The sequence below is a fragment of the Drosophila guanche genome, unplaced genomic scaffold (assembly GCF_900245975.1).
Source record: "Drosophila guanche unplaced genomic scaffold, DGUA_6, whole genome shotgun sequence".
Classification (NCBI taxonomy): domain Eukaryota; kingdom Metazoa; phylum Arthropoda; class Insecta; order Diptera; family Drosophilidae; genus Drosophila; species Drosophila guanche.
Window position 1 is genome coordinate 259,127 of NW_022995764.1, and position 17,184 is coordinate 276,310.

The 17,184-nt window shown below is 41.0% G+C and overlaps 1 long non-coding RNA gene across 1 annotated transcript in view; it reads left to right on the top strand.

Annotated features, from left to right (window-relative positions):
• The window catches only part of LOC117591072, an 8,750-nt gene extending 3,556 nt beyond the window's left edge, over positions 1–5,194 (top strand). Inside the window, exons 2-3 of the long non-coding RNA XR_004574348.1 lie at positions 3,989–3,991; positions 5,137–5,194. This is a non-coding gene — a long non-coding RNA (uncharacterized LOC117591072). The remainder of the gene's footprint in view (positions 1–3,988; positions 3,992–5,136) is intronic.
• Positions 5,195–17,184: the final 11,990 nt, after the last annotated feature.

The window sequence follows — 17,184 nt, forward strand, 5'->3', positions numbered from 1 at the left end:
AATGCCTTACTGAAGTCAGTGTAAATAACATCCGTCTGCAAGTTACTTTGGAAGCCTTTAATTACAAAGGAGGTGAACTCTAAAAGATTAGTGGTTGTTGATCGTCGCCGTATAAATCCGTGCTGAGCTGGAGATATAAGTGATTTGCAGAGATGCTGCAAGTGCGGAGTTAAAAGTTTCTCGAACATTTTAGGAATAGCGGATAACTTAGATATACCTCTATAGTTTTTAGCGTCAGATTTGCTACCTTTCTTATGGAGAGGAATTATAAAGGATTCCTTCCAGATGGGGGGAAAGCTAGAAGAATGGATAGATAGAGTGAATAGTTTAAGCAAAGGTCCGCAGAGAGACTCGGCACAGTACCTGAGTACACAGCCGGGAACTCCGTCAGGGCCCGGTGAGAATACCGGCTTAACTAATTGAAGTTCATGAAGTAAGGAGCCTTCATTTAACAAAGGGCAGAAAATGCCATTCGACCTTGGTAAACTATATGGATACATATGACCTGGGTAGCTTTCCTGGGAATATGTGGTTTGAAAAAATTTTGCAAAAAGATCGGCGATTGCCTGATCATTGTTTGCCGACATATTCAAAAATGATAGCGAGGATGGATGTGCGGACGTTCTACGCTTACTGTTTACGAAGCTGTAAAACTGTTTAGGGTCCTTTGAAAAACGTATCCTGCATCGAAGGAGGTAGTTCCTATAGCATTGAGCATTAAGAACAGTGAAGTTTGACCGAGCTATTAAGTAATTAGAAAGAGAAGAGGGAGAACCAACTTCTTGAGCTTTTTTAAATAGTCTTGATTTTAGATTTTTTAGACTGGATAACTCTTTGGTGAACCAAGGAGGTTTCGCAGATCTAGTCGGACATGAAAGTGGGACACACGTGTCAAAAATTGTGTCAAGTACATTATAAAAAATGTTTGTGCCTTCAATGACGTCACTGCACAAGTACAGAGCGGACCAATCAAAATTTCGAATTAAGTTATTGAGCTTCGTAAACTCGGCTTTACGAAAGCAGCGGACGCGTTCAGATAGCCTACCCGCACGATCCGATACAGTAGGTCCAATATCTATCGACACTTCGAAAGTAGGATGATAGCAGTCTTCAGGTATAGTGAGCGGGAGTGCTCGTGTTAACAACGCTACGGTCGGATCCGAGACAAAGCACAGATCAAGCAATCGACCCAAGGAGTTTTTTACATGGTTGACTTGAGACAGGGACAGGTCTAATAAGCCATCAATAAACTCATGTCGTGACATGGGCACAAGGTTGTTTGACTCGTTAACCGAAGACCAGACAGTACCTGGCAGGTTGAAATCCCCAAGAACTATTAAATGGTCTTTATCTGATAGCGAGGAAGAAACAGTTTTTAAGGCAGACAAATGCTGCTCGTATATTAGTACATCCGAAGACGGTGGAATATACGAGCAAGTGACATAAATAGACTGGCCGGGAAGAATCAGTCTAACACAGAGGAATTCCAGGTCTTGTGAGACCTGGACTATGAAAAGTTCCGACGTAAAGTTAGAGTTTACTGCAATCAGAACCCCTCCTCCACGTCGAGACGAACGATCATTCCTATAAATTGTGTACCGATCTGCCAAAACTTCGGAACTAAGAATGTCCGGCTTTAACCAGGTTTCGGTAAAAACAATAACATGGGATGAAAATGTGAAACTATCCATAAAAAGAGTGCTCAGCTTACTACGTAAGCCGCGAGCATTTTGATAGGCTACAAAGAGGGATGTTAGTTTTTTGACTGCAAGGAATTGCAGTGGGAAGAGGGGAATGGAGCAGAGGAGGAAGGACCACTGGCCTCACTACTAGGAAGAGTTATGGGGGGCCTATTTTTCTTCTTAGCCTTAAACTCTTTCACAACCAGGTGCTCTGGCCAAAATTTGGAAGAGCAAATGGTCCCGAAATGAGTTGGAGACACGCTAATCTTGAAAGAGGATATCTCCCTGGCATATGAGAAATTAAACTTCTCCACCTTTAAGCCAACGGCTTTTATTTTGCTTTGTATAAAAGCAGTTACATCATTAGATGTGAGGTCAGGGGCAAGCCGAGAGACAAAAACTTGCCGCTTTGGTGGGACTCCCACCAGAGGTTTTGGCACCACAGATCTGGTACCTGTGACGGCAATATCCGGTGGTCCGGGACGTTTATTAACTGGTGGGATCGNAAGAAACAGTTTTTAAGGCAGACAAATGCTGCTCGTATATTAGTACATCCGAAGACGGTGGAATATACGAGCAAGTGACATAAATAGACTGGCCGGGAAGAATCAGTCTAACACAGAGGAATTCCAGGTCTTGTGAGACCTGGACTATGAAAAGTTCCGACGTAAAGTTAGAGTTTACTGCAATCAGAACCCCTCCTCCACGTCGAGACGAACGATCATTCCTATAAATTGTGTACCGATCTGCCAAAACTTCGGAACTAAGAATGTCCGGCTTTAACCAGGTTTCGGTAAAAACAATAACATGGGATGAAAATGTGAAACTATCCATAAAAAGAGTGCTCAGCTTACTACGTAAGCCGCGAGCATTTTGATAGGCTACAAAGAGGGATGTTAGTTTTTTGACTGCAAGGAATTGCAGTGGGAAGAGGGGAATGGAGCAGAGGAGGAAGGACCACTGGCCTCACTACTAGGAAGAGTTATGGGGGGCCTATTTTTCTTCTTAGCCTTAAACTCTTTCACAACCAGGTGCTCTGGCCAAAATTTGGAAGAGCAAATGGTCCCGAAATGAGTTGGAGACACGCTAATCTTGAAAGAGGATATCTCCCTGGCATATGAGAAATTAAACTTCTCCACCTTTAAGCCAACGGCTTTTATTTTGCTTTGTATAAAAGCAGTTACATCATTAGATGTGAGGTCAGGGGCAAGCCGAGAGACAAAAACTTGCCGCTTTGGTGGGACTCCCACCAGAGGTTTTGGCACCACAGATCTGGTACCTGTGACGGCAATATCCGGTGGTCCGGGACGTTTATTAACTGGTGGGATCGAAATAGATGGGATGGGCTTTGGAACGGACTCGACAGACACGGACGCTACAGTACTAACTGGCTGCATGTTCTCCGAGATGATCGATTCGGAAGCCGAAACTTGATCACCAGCAGTTGTCGTTGCCCTTGGAGTAGCGAACGAAATTAGCTGCTGCACTATCGGAGTGGACGGAGACAGTTGATCAGCAGCGAGCGGTCGAGGGACAGGCACTTGCAGATCACGAGGAGTGACTTTTTTGCGCCTAGGAGACTCATTCAGCACTTTAAAACTGCTGAATTGAGATTCCATGGCTAGAAGCCGATCGTACTGCTTTTTAAAGCCCACGGTCAGCTCCTTAAAGCCCTTTCGCGTCTGCCTCATAAACGTGACCATGTCATTCTCGATAGACCGACATGCCTCGCAACTGTAATGCAGACCATTACGCTTCGAAATTGCGTCACCCACGAGGCCTGAGAACCCAATACATTTTGCGTGCACTACGTTATCGCAGAGCCAGCAAGGGATGATCGGCTGGTCGTGGGTGATCTGCTTTTTGCAAGCCTTAGCGGAGCACACAACCAAGTATTCCATTATTTTATTATTTATTTTGAATATATAAATAAATAAAATAAATAAAATAAATAAAAATTATTTTCACAAAACAAATAGCAATGGGACCAGTGTGCCGACCAATTGCTTAAAGAAAAGTTTAAAGCGGGATCGAAAACAGATGAGCGCAGAGAGGAGAGAAGAACAAGCGCAGCGGCAGCTAAAACAGTGAGCGCACGCCACTGCACAGAAAGTATTGAGAGCGAGAGAGGGAGAACAGTTACTCGAGCTATAGAGTGAAAGACAGAAGCGCAACTACAAGAGAGAGCGGTTAATAGTGAGGGCGTACTTACAACAAGAAAAAGCACAAACACACAACTAACCGACGCACAAATTAATACGATTTTAATTTTAAACAAAGTAATAGGCATGCACTCGCGTATTAAGATAGTTAAGAAAAGCGGCAAGCTATTAAATAATTATAGAAGAATTATTTCGAAATAAAACCCGGTGTTTATTCAAAATATAAAGGAAAATACGGAGCGCAAAACAAAAACACGTCTGGTCACTACAAAAGAGAACGAACGAATCTGCAACTCTCATATTTACAGATAGTTGAAGTTTCTTTACATATCTCCACAGATTTAAGGCAAGCGTTTATTTCGTCTGCAGCAGAAGATCTTGGAATGACTGGTAGTGTTTGTCGGAAATCGCCAGATAATAAATGAGGAATGTCTTCCCAGTTCCACCGGCGGCATCCAAAAAAAATAAGCCGCCATATCCATCATCAATTGCATTAATCAGTGTATCATAGACTTCCCTCTGCTTAGGATTCATCAGAGTTACATTCGTTTGAACTGATTGGATTAGTTCATGTGGATCATATTCATGTTCACGTTCCAATTCTCTATTAAATGCGTCATTCATTCCGCGATCTGGCGCTGGCATTCCTAACCTAACTAACAAACTGCCACACATGAGGTAACACATATCTTCGATCAAGAGCAAAGTCTGGTTATGGATCTCCTCATTCACCTCAAGATCGTAATTTCTTGAGCTGACGCGTATTCGATGTAAAATATCTTCGGACTTGGAGATGCAAAAATAATTGTCGTGTCGAACATGTACGATTCAGAAACGCTGCTCGATTCAAACCAGCACGAGTTAAGGTCCTTCTTTTCTCCATATTAACGCGGCGCTGTTCTCGTGCAATTTCAGATAATTGACTCGCGATATTCCGTTGCCTATTGCATTACGGCTTCGCTGGGAAAGATTGGATCTTCTAGGACGCGGCATTGTTATTAAAATGATTAATACAAAATTAAACAAATAAATAAAACAAATATTAAATATGATTAAACAAATACAAATGAACAAATTAACTTTTTAAACTAATTTCTGAACACACACATGATGTCTTCAGAAAAAATAAAGTTTTGGCTTTAAGGCCGCAACAAACAGGCCATAAGTTCTTTTTAAGATATATTCTGCTACTCGCGACGGAAACAAATCCAACAAATCAAAAACCATGGCAATCGGTCCAGCCGTTCTCGAGTTATAAGTGCTTTACAAAATACGACTTTCTTTTCATATAGATAACAAAGACATGTTGATTCATCATCGATTTCAGCACGGGTACTAAACCAACTCCATAATACAAAAGGCATGCGCATACCATGATTCTTGACTCAGCATGTTTATTAGATATAAATATGTGTCAAAAGCTTGGGTTTTTCATTTGATAGTCATTTTATATAAGATCTAAAGTTTTGGCAACAAAAAAACGAGAAGGGACGTGTGAGACGCTTCTTACGCGTCACAACTTTCATACCCGGCACTCAGTACTACATCTGCACCTTACCGGTGTTCTGTCAAATTTTAAATTTTTTCTTCATCTGTCATCTACATCTACAACACTTCTCACACCAACACGCTCCTTTAGCTCGTCGCCCTTCCCTAGACCCACACACTGCAGACTCGCGACAAAAGGCAGAGGCAGCGCACGCACACAAAAAAAAAAACAAATATAAGCTGCGTGACGGGGTGGGTTAAAAGTCGGCAGAGGCACCGGCAAGGGGAGGGCAGAGGCAGAGGCCGAGTGAAGCAGAAGCAGAGTGTGAATGAGAGAATGTAAAAAGAACAACAAAAGCTGCGGGACAGGGTGGGTTTAGCTATAATAATTATTCAATCGGATCCCAATTTGGTGATCTGATAGATATGGTCATTTCCTACAGAATGGCCTTATTAGATTTATTTTCTTTCAAAATTGTAGATTTGGGAGGTTGTCGCCCTTTATCGGGGGCGTGGCTAATTTTTGAAATACACTTGTTTCAGTGTGAGCATACAGCAGCCTGGAGCCAAAATTTGGTGGCTCTAGCTCTTATAGTCTCTGAGAACTAGCCGACAAACAAGACGGACAGACGGACGGGCGCACAGACGGACAGACAGACATGGCCGGGGTCGGAAACGTTTCCTTCTGTGCGTTACATACAACCGTTATTCTCACAAATACAATATACCCTATTTACTCTTCGAGTGCCGGGTATAAAATTGAGTGGTCGCATTTATTTTTGGGGGATGTGGCAGAGTGCCAGACTCCGGGCGGCAATCCGAAAATTACAACAATGATTCGCCGGAATGAATATATATTGCATCTCTCTCTTGGAAAATCCATCTCTGAAAATGTATCTCTACCACACAGCTACAGAGCACACAGCTATAAACATCTACATGTACAGATACTTAAACTAATTTCCTAAGTCGTTTCTCTACAGTTAGTTCTGGCTGCTAGTTTGTTGCTTTTCTGCATTCGATACCTATAATGAAATGTTTTTCGGTCAATTTGATAATGCTCTCGGCCTCTGCGTCTTCTATAAAACAAATTTATGACAGAAAGGCGGCAATAAAGATGTTTGGTTTTAGTTTTATTTCGGCCCCGAAGAAAGCAGCAGCAAAATATACAAAGACGAAACGGCAGAGCGGCGCAGCGGTTGCGGCTGCGACTGAGGCGACTTATCGTCGGTGTAGCCAAAAAAAAATGTATGTGGAGATGGATATTTTATAAATAGTGGGTGTATGTCGTCTCTCCTTCGATCGTTTCGATTGGGTCTTGATTGTGATTTACAGCACTTTGGATATATATTCAAATTTTCAGCGAAACAGAGATTAGCAATAGGGGAAGTAGGGGAATAGCTGCGCCGTCGATCTGTTTATTTGTTCGTTTTATTATGTAAAATGCCTTTCACGGCATTTGGGGTCTATCAATGGGGTCTGCTCATCAACATTCAAATATTCGGCAATCAAACATCGACTCAGCTCTGTCTGCCTACCTCTTTCAAGTCGTTTTTCTTTTCCCTAGCTCTTTCTCTAGCCCTTGCCTTCGTGCATTGTTCATTTGAATTTGCACTAATAAAGCTATTCCATTCCAAATTGAATCCAAAATTAATTGCAAATAAAGCAAGACAGGAGAAACGCAATGTGCCCAAGTGTCAACAGTGGGCCAGGTTATAAAGTGTTATACCAGAAAAGTTGTGTTGTAAAATTTTTATTTTTATTTGTCTTTCAGTTTTCCCTCATTCTTTCATTGGTTTTTCTCGCACTTTTGCACCACTGTTCGCGCACAGCTTGTTCCCATTTGTCTTTGGGGGCCTTTGGCTGGCCTCCTGGTCGTTTGTTTTATGCCTCGCCCTTGCCCACTGCCATGCCCCTGTGCAACATTTCTTCTGCTTTTGCACCACGTGTGCAGCGACGCTACAGGAAAGAGAGACAAACGCATTGCATCCGTCAGTTTTTAATATTTTCCATTTGTTTTTCACTTACGTTATTTATTGACCCACTCGGCGACAGTGGCGCTCGAAGGCGTCTGTCACTCCACCCCCTCTTGCTGCCTTGTGGCTCTCCCTCATTCTATAGGTTGACAAGAACTTGTCATTGACTAAAGCACAGAATTAGCGTATGTTGCCTGCCTCGCAGGCTGTAAATTTTCTGTAAATATTTTTGTGTGTGTCGCTTGGCTGCAATTAATAAAAAGTTGGCGCTGTTGTTCCATCTGCAACGTTGCTTGTTTGCTGTTTCATGTTGTTAATATTTTGTAAATTAATGTTCGATTCAGGAATGCGGACGTTGCAACATGCTGCACAGTCAGCCAGTCAGCCAGCCAGTCGTCTGGCCTCAACAACTTTTTATTGAAGTATAACATTAGGTTTGGCATACAAAATTGGCTCTCTCTTTGAATGGCAGGCAAAACCCCTGCCCCCTTTCAGCACATTAAACCATGAGCTATCAAATGTTGGCGAGAATATGGAAAGAAAATCAAGGGAAACGTCTAGTGTATGGGGAATAACTTGGAAAAATTCATTCATATTCAATCTTCTAAAAATATTGCTCTAAAAATTCCACAAATTTATTTATAAGTTTCCCCATAAACTAAACCAATATTTTGCATGAAAAGCCGCAACTTAAATTTTTTTTATTTTCTTATAGCATAGCCCTAGGCCAAGAGATAGATCCCCAATAATCAGCTGTCTATCCTAACTTAATCCCGTGTAAACTTTAAACATTCTGACACTTGAACATGCCAAGATTTGGGCCCCCATTCCGAAATTTCCCACATAACACATGTTACCATTCCATTTTAATTTTCAAACGAGAACTAACACTAAAATAAATATTATGCCAATTTAAACATAATGATTTATTAGTTTATTTATCTTTCAAATATTTTTACTCATTTCACAAGGGAAGTGCCAAAGACTATGGGAGAGCAGGAGGAGGAGCAGTCACAGCGACCCACGCATTTGACGGATGGTTTGTCAACGAAGAGTCTTCGAACCAAAAAAGAATCCAGAACCATTCGACGGATCTGAGGATGATGCTGTGCTGCAGCTGCTGGTTGTTACCACTGACTGTGGGGTGACATCGAATTTAATGAAGGCGCCGACAGAGATATTGACGAGTCGCGAACTCAAGTGACGCGAATCCCGACAAAATGCGGAAATTCAAGGCGTGGGTGCTGCAATTTCTTTTCTTCTGCAGAGGCAGCACAGAGTTATGTTAATTGTTCACACGTCAATTTGAATCACGACTTACACTTGTCTCTCTCTTGCTCACTCTATTGTTCTTGCTCTTGTCGCATGCGTGGCATTTAAATTATGGTTTCTCGGGTGAAAATCGCAATTATCGTTTTTTATTATGATTAAATGGCAGGAGTCCCAAAAAAGTGGAGAGAGAGGAAAGCATCAAGCATCAAGAAATGCTTTTTAAAATGTAAGAAATTTCCTTTTTTATAATTTTTATTAATTTTCACGCATCATCTAGCAAATATTTTATGATGATGGAAGCGTTCTTTTCACTCTCGCGAGCCCCGTAATTGTTCGTGTCGCTAGGAACAACAAGTTAATTAATTTGGCTAAATGAATGTATCTTAATGGGGGAACAACATGTTTAATGGCTTTTTAGGCGCTTTTGTCACACAGCAAAGAGATATCTCAAGAAAGATTGAACGGGCAGACATAGCAGAGAATGACAAAGAGAAGGAAAGAAAGGGAAAGGCATGAAAAAAAGATAAGTTGGCCTTGGTATGACTCAATGATAAAACATTTTACCATTGTAGAAAAATATTAGCGATAATTATCTATAAGTATAATATTATAATCGAAAATCACTAGGGACTTATCCACTATTTATGATAATTATGAAGTATCATCGATCGGTGGCTTTCGATAATTTATTAGCAACTACATATTATTGATAAGCATATGGGATAATCGATATTTGTATCTTCTGTACTAAAAATTAAATATCTTTTATCGGTAAATATCGTTGAATATATGTAATCTGATTTTATATGATTTCGTATGGGTAGCATCTTTGTTTCATGTCATAAACTCATCTATATAACACCATAATAGCCAAAAACGTGTCATTGTTAATTCATCCACTGAATTGTATTCCTTATATATATTCATTTTCTTTCTATTTGTAGAGCTAAAGCATTCCCCTTTCATTAATTTTCTGACCAATTTAAACCTATTTTGCCTTTCTAATTTCTGGATCAGATATTGACAAAATGACAACTGTCAAATAATTTCAGCTGCGAGCAAATGTTGAAACTCATTAAACAACCAAAAACCCCTCCCCTCCCTCATTTCCCGAATACCAAACGCTGACAATGTCAAAAAAAAAAAAGTTATCTCTAATTAGAAATAATCCGGAAAATGGTTGTGTGCCAGTCACACATTTTGATGGCAATGTGCTCTACTCAAAATTGAAAACGACATTTACATTTTGGCAATTTTCAAAATATTAAGTGTCCAATTTTTGCTGCATAATGTAACTCACCACCCCTTTCCCATGACATGTGGCACTGTTGGAGGGGGTTCCATGTGAGGGTTTTTGGGTGGCTTTTGTGCGGACTTGAGGGGTGTTTCACTGAGCTGATCATTTTTCTGTTTGCATGATGATTTTTTGTGGGTTTGTTTCTAAAATAGCAATTCCGTTCTTTGTCACTTCGAGGGCTTTTCATTTGGGCGCCTTTTTTTTGGATTGCCGTGTCATGTGTGTGTGAGTGGTGGGCGTGGCACTTGTAATTAAGCTCGACACTTCATTGTTTGGCCACCCTGGGCATCCCTTTCCATTCAGTTGTCATGGTTCAAGGCTACTTATGAGGGGAAATACAGGGTATTGTTGTGGCAGGATTTCAGTTATTAATTTGACATTTCGTCTGGGTGCGGGTTTGAGTGGGAAATGTACTCATAAATGAAGTGTTGACTTATTTGTTTGTAGAATTTTTAAGGGGAATCCTTAAAGACACTATTGTTGATGGGTGTATTGGGAATAAGTTAAGTTAAGTAAGTTAAGTTTTGGAAATCTTGAAGTTAAGATAGACGGATTTGTATGTTCTATCTTCTATGGGGGTTTTTGAACAGCTGATTATATTATTACATGTTTTCTGTAACAGAGATGGTTACTATAAACATTAGTTTTCTTAAAACAAAATTTGTGGATGTAAGAAATTATATTTGCACCAAATAAAAAGATCAGGTACGGTATTTTTGTTTCTGGAGTCACTAAACAAGGGTATTTGACTGTCTTTTGGTCTTTCAAGGTATTCTTTTCCACGCTTTTATTATTGAAGTAGATGCGATAGAGGTCTATTTTACGTTTCCAGACATATACCTTTCTTAACCCTTACATTTTATACATCCAATCCAATTCTTACCTAACCTAACGCAATTACGAAAGATTTTCTTTACAAATTCCAAAATTCCTTTTCCTCAAAAGAAGCTTTCCAGCTACCGTTTTCACCCCAGGGAAAGAAAAGGGTTGGCAAATTCTAACACTTCGGGCCAACCCCGGCAAAGGACTCTGTACATCCTTTTGGCGTCCCGAAAGCTACTCGGTTTCCAGTGGTGGTAGGGTAGTGGTAGGGAGATGGTAGCTAGTCGTTGCTCGTCAAGTGTTTGGCCCCGTTGTTTGTTTTGATGGAAGCCACATACCCCGATGACCGCCCCCTTGGAAAAGTTGTTGGTCCTGTGCGCACATCACACACACTAACACACACACACAAGCGTCCACGATGTTTGCTGCCTCACACTCACAATTTCTACTATCTGTCTTTCTCTATCTCGCGCTCTGTCTGCTCTGGTTGCTGCTTCTGCCTTCTGCCCATTATCCCTGTGGCGCATGTTTGTCTTTCATCATTTTTTTGTTTCTGTTGTTTTTTCTGTGGCGTTTCCAACTACTTGGTATAACGGTAGTATGTAACGTACAGAAGGAAAAGTTTCCGACCATATAAAGTATATATATTCTTGATCAGCATCAATAGCCGAGACGATAGAGCCATGTCTGTCTGTCCGTCTGTACGTCCGTCCATCTTGTTTGTCGGCTAGGTTTCAGAGACTATAAGAGCTTTGGCTCCGGACTGCTGTATGCTCACACTGAAACCAGTGTATTTCAAAAATTAGCCCCGCCCCCTTCTGCCTCCGCAAAAGGGCGAAAACCTCCCAAACCTACAGTTTTGAAAATAAAAGAAAACTAAAAACGCCATTCCGTAGGGAATGACCATATCTATCAGATTGGGGTCCGGTTGGATCAATATTATACCCATGAGGAAATTAATTTCCAGTGGCTAAACCCACCCCGTCACGCAGCTTATCACACTCTACTTCGCGCAGACACGTCTCTGCCTCTGCCGCGTCTCTGCCATGACTCTGCAGTGTGTGGCTTTAGGGGAAAAAATGTAAAATTTGACAAATAACCGCTAAGGTGCAGATGTAGTAATGAGCGCCGGGTATAAAAGTTGTAAAGCGTAAGAAGCGTCTCACACGTCCCTTCTCGTTTTTTGTGGAATTTATGTTTTTTATACTTTGCTTTTCATCAATTTTTCTACATTTTTTGCTGACCGCAGAGCAGGGAGTGGATGGAGAGAAAAACTACAAAGCAAGAGGACCCCAATCCCTGGGCCATTTGTGAGGCGACTACCAGGATGTCCACAGCTGAACGTCGTCGTGTCGTCCATGTCCAAGTCCATGTCCTCTCGTAATCTCATTCCTTCGTTTACATTCCTGTCTATCTGCTGGCTCCCTCTCCATCTCTCTCTCTCCTCTACTGTCCGTATGGGGGTCACTTTTCTTATTTGCAATAAATTTTGTTATGAATGTTTTCTCGATCTCCCTCTATTTTTCTTTACGCCGCATTCAGTTTCTGGGAAATTTTAAATAATTTTCACAATTTTGATGCTAACTTGAAAATTTACGATACGTTATTTTGAGATGATGCTTTTTTTCCCAGTGGTCCATTCCATTCGAACACTTGTATAGCTCCCTGCTTTTCACAGCTCCACGAACTATAAATTAATTTTTCCGAGGCGGTTTTTGGGTGCAGAAACCCCCTAAATGGGTTCTTAAGGCGTCACCTAATTCTAAGGGTACATATGTATGTATGTACAACTCTATGGAGGTTATATTCTGTGCTAAACATATACATACGTACGAATATACATACATATGTACATACATATATACATGAATACACATAATTATTTCTTTTAAGAATTAACTCTTTCTTTCAATCCTTTTTTAGAGGTTGTGTTTTTTTCACAAAACTTATGTTTCTTACATCTGGTTGTAATGAACTTTGTCATTCTCAAAAGCTGATAAATGCATCTATAAAGTGTAAAGAAACCCTTTGTGGTTTTAGCTTAACATCTGGGCTTAAGCTTTGAAATTAAAAAATTATGATTGTTGTGCGTTATTTTTTACAAAATGTACCTGTAAAAACTCAGGATAAGTCAAAAAAAAAAATGAATTTGTTTAATTTAGTACAATTTATTCAAAAATATGTTTTGGATCCAAATTTACCACAATCTTTAACGAAAATCCCATTTATTTTAAGGTTTAAAATAAAAACTATAGGAAGATTTATACATTTTGGTAAACCTTATTAAACGTTACATTTTGAAAGCATTATAATAAGAAACAAATTATAAAAATATGAAATATCATCAAGAATTTGAAACCAATGCTAACACACACATACGTATACATTTAGGAATAAGAAGAATTTATATTGATTTATTTTGTTACAATTTTATTTTTCCTTTTCCGAAGTTGTTAGACCTTTCCACAGTAGATCCTCCCACCGAGCATCAACTTCTTTCATTATCTGCTACACAATATCTTTACAAATCGCTGACGTATCCACAAAAAAAGTCAGTACCCTGAGAGACACGACACGCTGTCCGAATCCCAATCCCCCCAATACTCAAATCTTCTACACACACACACATCCATTCGATTCCGTCCATTCTGTCGCAATTTATAACCATTCCCTGTTTGCCATAAATATAAATATTTATTGTTTTGCGATACAGAACACAACTTTCCTTCGTTGCTGTTCCCCGTGTCCCTTCCAACCAAAATCTTTTCAAATCGACGCTCTAATTTACATCAACTTTTTGGGTGGTGAAGGGGGTCAAGGCGAAAAGACGAAAAGCGAAACGAAGAAGAATTAGGAAGAAGGAATATTGAAGTGTCTGCTAAAAACAAAAACGAGGAGTCCGGCAATGTCCTGCGAGGATATTCCCTCTGATGATGGCTACACGAGCGAAATAAAATGAATTTATGAAAACTATTTGCGCGCAGGACGCATGACGCCGGACGCCGGACACAGAACCCTCCCCACAATCTCACTCTTGCTGTGGCGTCCATTGTCCTGCTGCTCGAATGGATAGACACGCGCTCGTCATAATTTCTGTATAATCTATGTACGATTTGAGTAAAAACAAAGGAAAAGCCCGATCATAAATATCACATTTTATGTGCGCTTTCCCTCTTGGGTTGCTTTGGCTTCTGGCTCTGTGTTGGGTCCTCTTCTGGTCCTTGTGCGAGCGGTATGTCATTAGGAGAAATAAAATATGCTACTGCTGCGCAGAGTCTTTTTAGCTCCCTCGCTTTTGTCATGTCCTGTGCAGTGCTGTCCTGTCCTGCGGAATGTCAAACAAACGAGGCAGCCGTCAACTTTATGGGCAAATAACATAAATTACACAACGCAAGAACAAAACGAGAAATTGGCCATGAACTCATGGATATCGTATGGCCATGTCCATGTTAATTTCTTGTCTTTTCTTGTCAATTTTGTATGTACTCATGTAGAGTGTTTAGCTTAATCTAAATTGATACACAAACATATAATAATTTCTCACGCCAAGATGACACCTGCAAGTTGCAATATAAAGCAATGCAGCCGCGACCGCTACCGCCGCCGTGAAAGGTGATACATCTGGCATTGGGAACAATTGCCGCCGTCCGAATATAACGTCAGCATATTGACCAGGCGACGTATAATTCGGAGTGATAAATTCCCACGCTAATGAGACACCTGGGGCATGGGGCAACTCGCCCTCTTTGATTTGGTATAAATATAAGTTCAATTTTACAATAAAGATTCATTCATTATAACGACATCAAAGAACAGTTTACTGTTAAGTAAAAAAAGGATTGGCGGATTATTTCTGGGATTAAAGATGATATTGTTGGAAATTAAGAAAGTTAATTTGCTTCTCATTTTCCATAATTTCGCAGTCACACTTTCTCCACTCGCTTTCCTGTAACCTCTCCCCCTTATTCTCCTGTCTATTCCTGGCAGCAATTCCAACAACTCATATGATATTAAATATGATTCCTAAAGGCAACTGTTGCTGTCATTCCATGCAGTCTTGACAGTTAGGTTCACCCCACACCTTGACTGTAATTTTCGTCGTGTGTCCACAGAAATATCAACTCAAGACCAATTATGAATATAACAATTAATCTCTAATTATGCCTGAATATCTGTCGGGCGAATTATTAGCAAGAAATTAAATGAAAATCAACAAGAAGACAGAAGACCGAAGACACGAGAAGGAACACGAGCACGAGAGAGACCCCAACAACTTGCAGGAGATCGCCACAGATCATATATTTTGGGTGCTAACAGCAGCAGCACAGAGTCATCGTCTGCTGCAGCTCCATGTGGCTGCCTCTGGGACGGGTGCATGTTTGGTTGTGCCGCCTGGCTGATCGGATTATGACAGGCAACGACACAACAAGCGGCAAAAAGCAGAAAAGATGCCTACCAACAGATGCAAACGGATGCAGAGAGAGAGAGAGAGAGAGAGAGAGATGTGGTCACATCTGTGATTTGGATTAAGTGAAAATTCATTAGATAATTTGCAGGCCCCTGTGAGTTTGTGTGTCGTGTGATGATGGGAAGATGCCATGCATACAGCCTGCTTATGGCGTTATAGCACCCAATTAGTTTATATTAGCAGCGATTAAAATCGAATGAAAGATTCGACTCGCTGTCGGCGAGGATTACTGTCACGGAAGTCGCGTATGATGTGTTGATGAAATATAAGCTCATTAAATGACAGAATTTCCACTGCAACTTTGTTGCCAATATTTCCGTTTTTCCATCACTTCAATGCACTTTCCCACAATCGTTTATTTGTTGCCTTTTGCCATTTCCCCCAAAGAAATAAATGCGCCTAGGATACACCAAATAAAGATGCAAAATGACTTCGATCTGTGAGACATAAAGAACAGCCCACTCCGGTCCAACTCTGTGTAGATCTGCAATGACAGACAGACTCAACTGCCAAACGCTTAGACAAACAATGCAGCAGCAAGCAGAGGGATGTGTTGTGTAGGTCCTGCAGGCACTGGGGACCGACCAGTGTTCAAAGCAGACAAGTTGGAAGTCCATTAAAACACTAACGTCACGTCAATCGGCCAATGATGAATGTGGACAAAGGAGCGAACGAAACGAAGGGGCTGCAGATGGACGGTTGTTGCCACAAGGCTTGGACGTGGCTTGGCTGCTGCATAAGCAGTGGAACACAAAAAGGACATGCAAAAGTGCAGACGAAAATCAGCCAAAAAGAGAGGCAACCATAAGAACGAATATCCCAATCGCAGAGAAACAATTGCCAAACGCCTGGACGCCGGACGTTGCAGGATGTGATGGAAATTTAAATCCGACAGTCACTCAAAATGGTGGGGCGAGGAGACTCACTATATATACGTGTGGGCGTGGCATGCAACATCTCCATGTGTCTGTCTGTCAGTGTCTATGCGGAAGTGCCGGGAAGTGCGCCCCTTTTGCAGTGCCATCATGAAGTCATTCACTCAATTTATCGTTTGATGAATGTCCTGCCAGATAGTACTCGTCCTCGTCCTGACTGCCTGCTGCTGCTGTGTGGTGTCCTGCGTGCTGGTAGCTGCCTGTGGGGCAGGGCGTTGATGTTGCAACACACACGTTTAATGGCCTTTTGAGCAGTTGATAAACGTTTCGCTCGTTTGGCGTTGATGAAATGTTGTCGTTGTTCTCCATGTCCTGGTCCTTGTTCTATGTCCTCTCTCTCTCTCTCTCTCTCTTCCGATGGTTGTTTCATGCATCATCGTTTATTTATGCCTGGCATATGGGGCATATATCCTCATGTTTGGATCTCTGCGTTTAGTTTTCTAATTGTTTTTGTTGGTGTTCGTCATGCGAGCGCCGCCCTTTTTGATTTATGACCCGGCTCTTGGACCTGCGTTTTTCTCTATTTTTGGTGGCAGTTTAGTTGAGTGCGTTGCACGGTCCTCTCTGGCTGATGACAATGACACTATTATGATGTCAGTGGCTGACAGGCGACATACTCGTTCACATTTGACGCTAGATACCATAGAGGAGTGGCAAAGAGTTCATTTTTGACAGCAAAGAGGATAAGACGAGTCGCTGGAGCTTTACTACTAAAAGGAGTAAGGATAAAGGAGCAGCAAACATTTTACTTTGGATACAACAAATTATAGCAGGAGTCGCTATACACAGCCACTCCCTAGTGAGTCCCTTCGGACTTTTCAAAGGATAAAGGAATCCGTGGTGTCTGTTTGCCTGATGTTTTATGATCTTGTTTACGTCTAACTGCTGACATTGTTTATTGGTTATCGCATTTCTAGAGTTTATCTTCAAAAAATACATCCATAGATAGCATAGATACAGATAGATAGTAGGAATAGATAAAGCCTTCTAGAGATTTTTCGACTCTCCGATGCAAAATGCAACAAATTGCAAAAATCCATGTATTTAGCTTTATATAGAAACCCCAAATACTTGAAAATGTT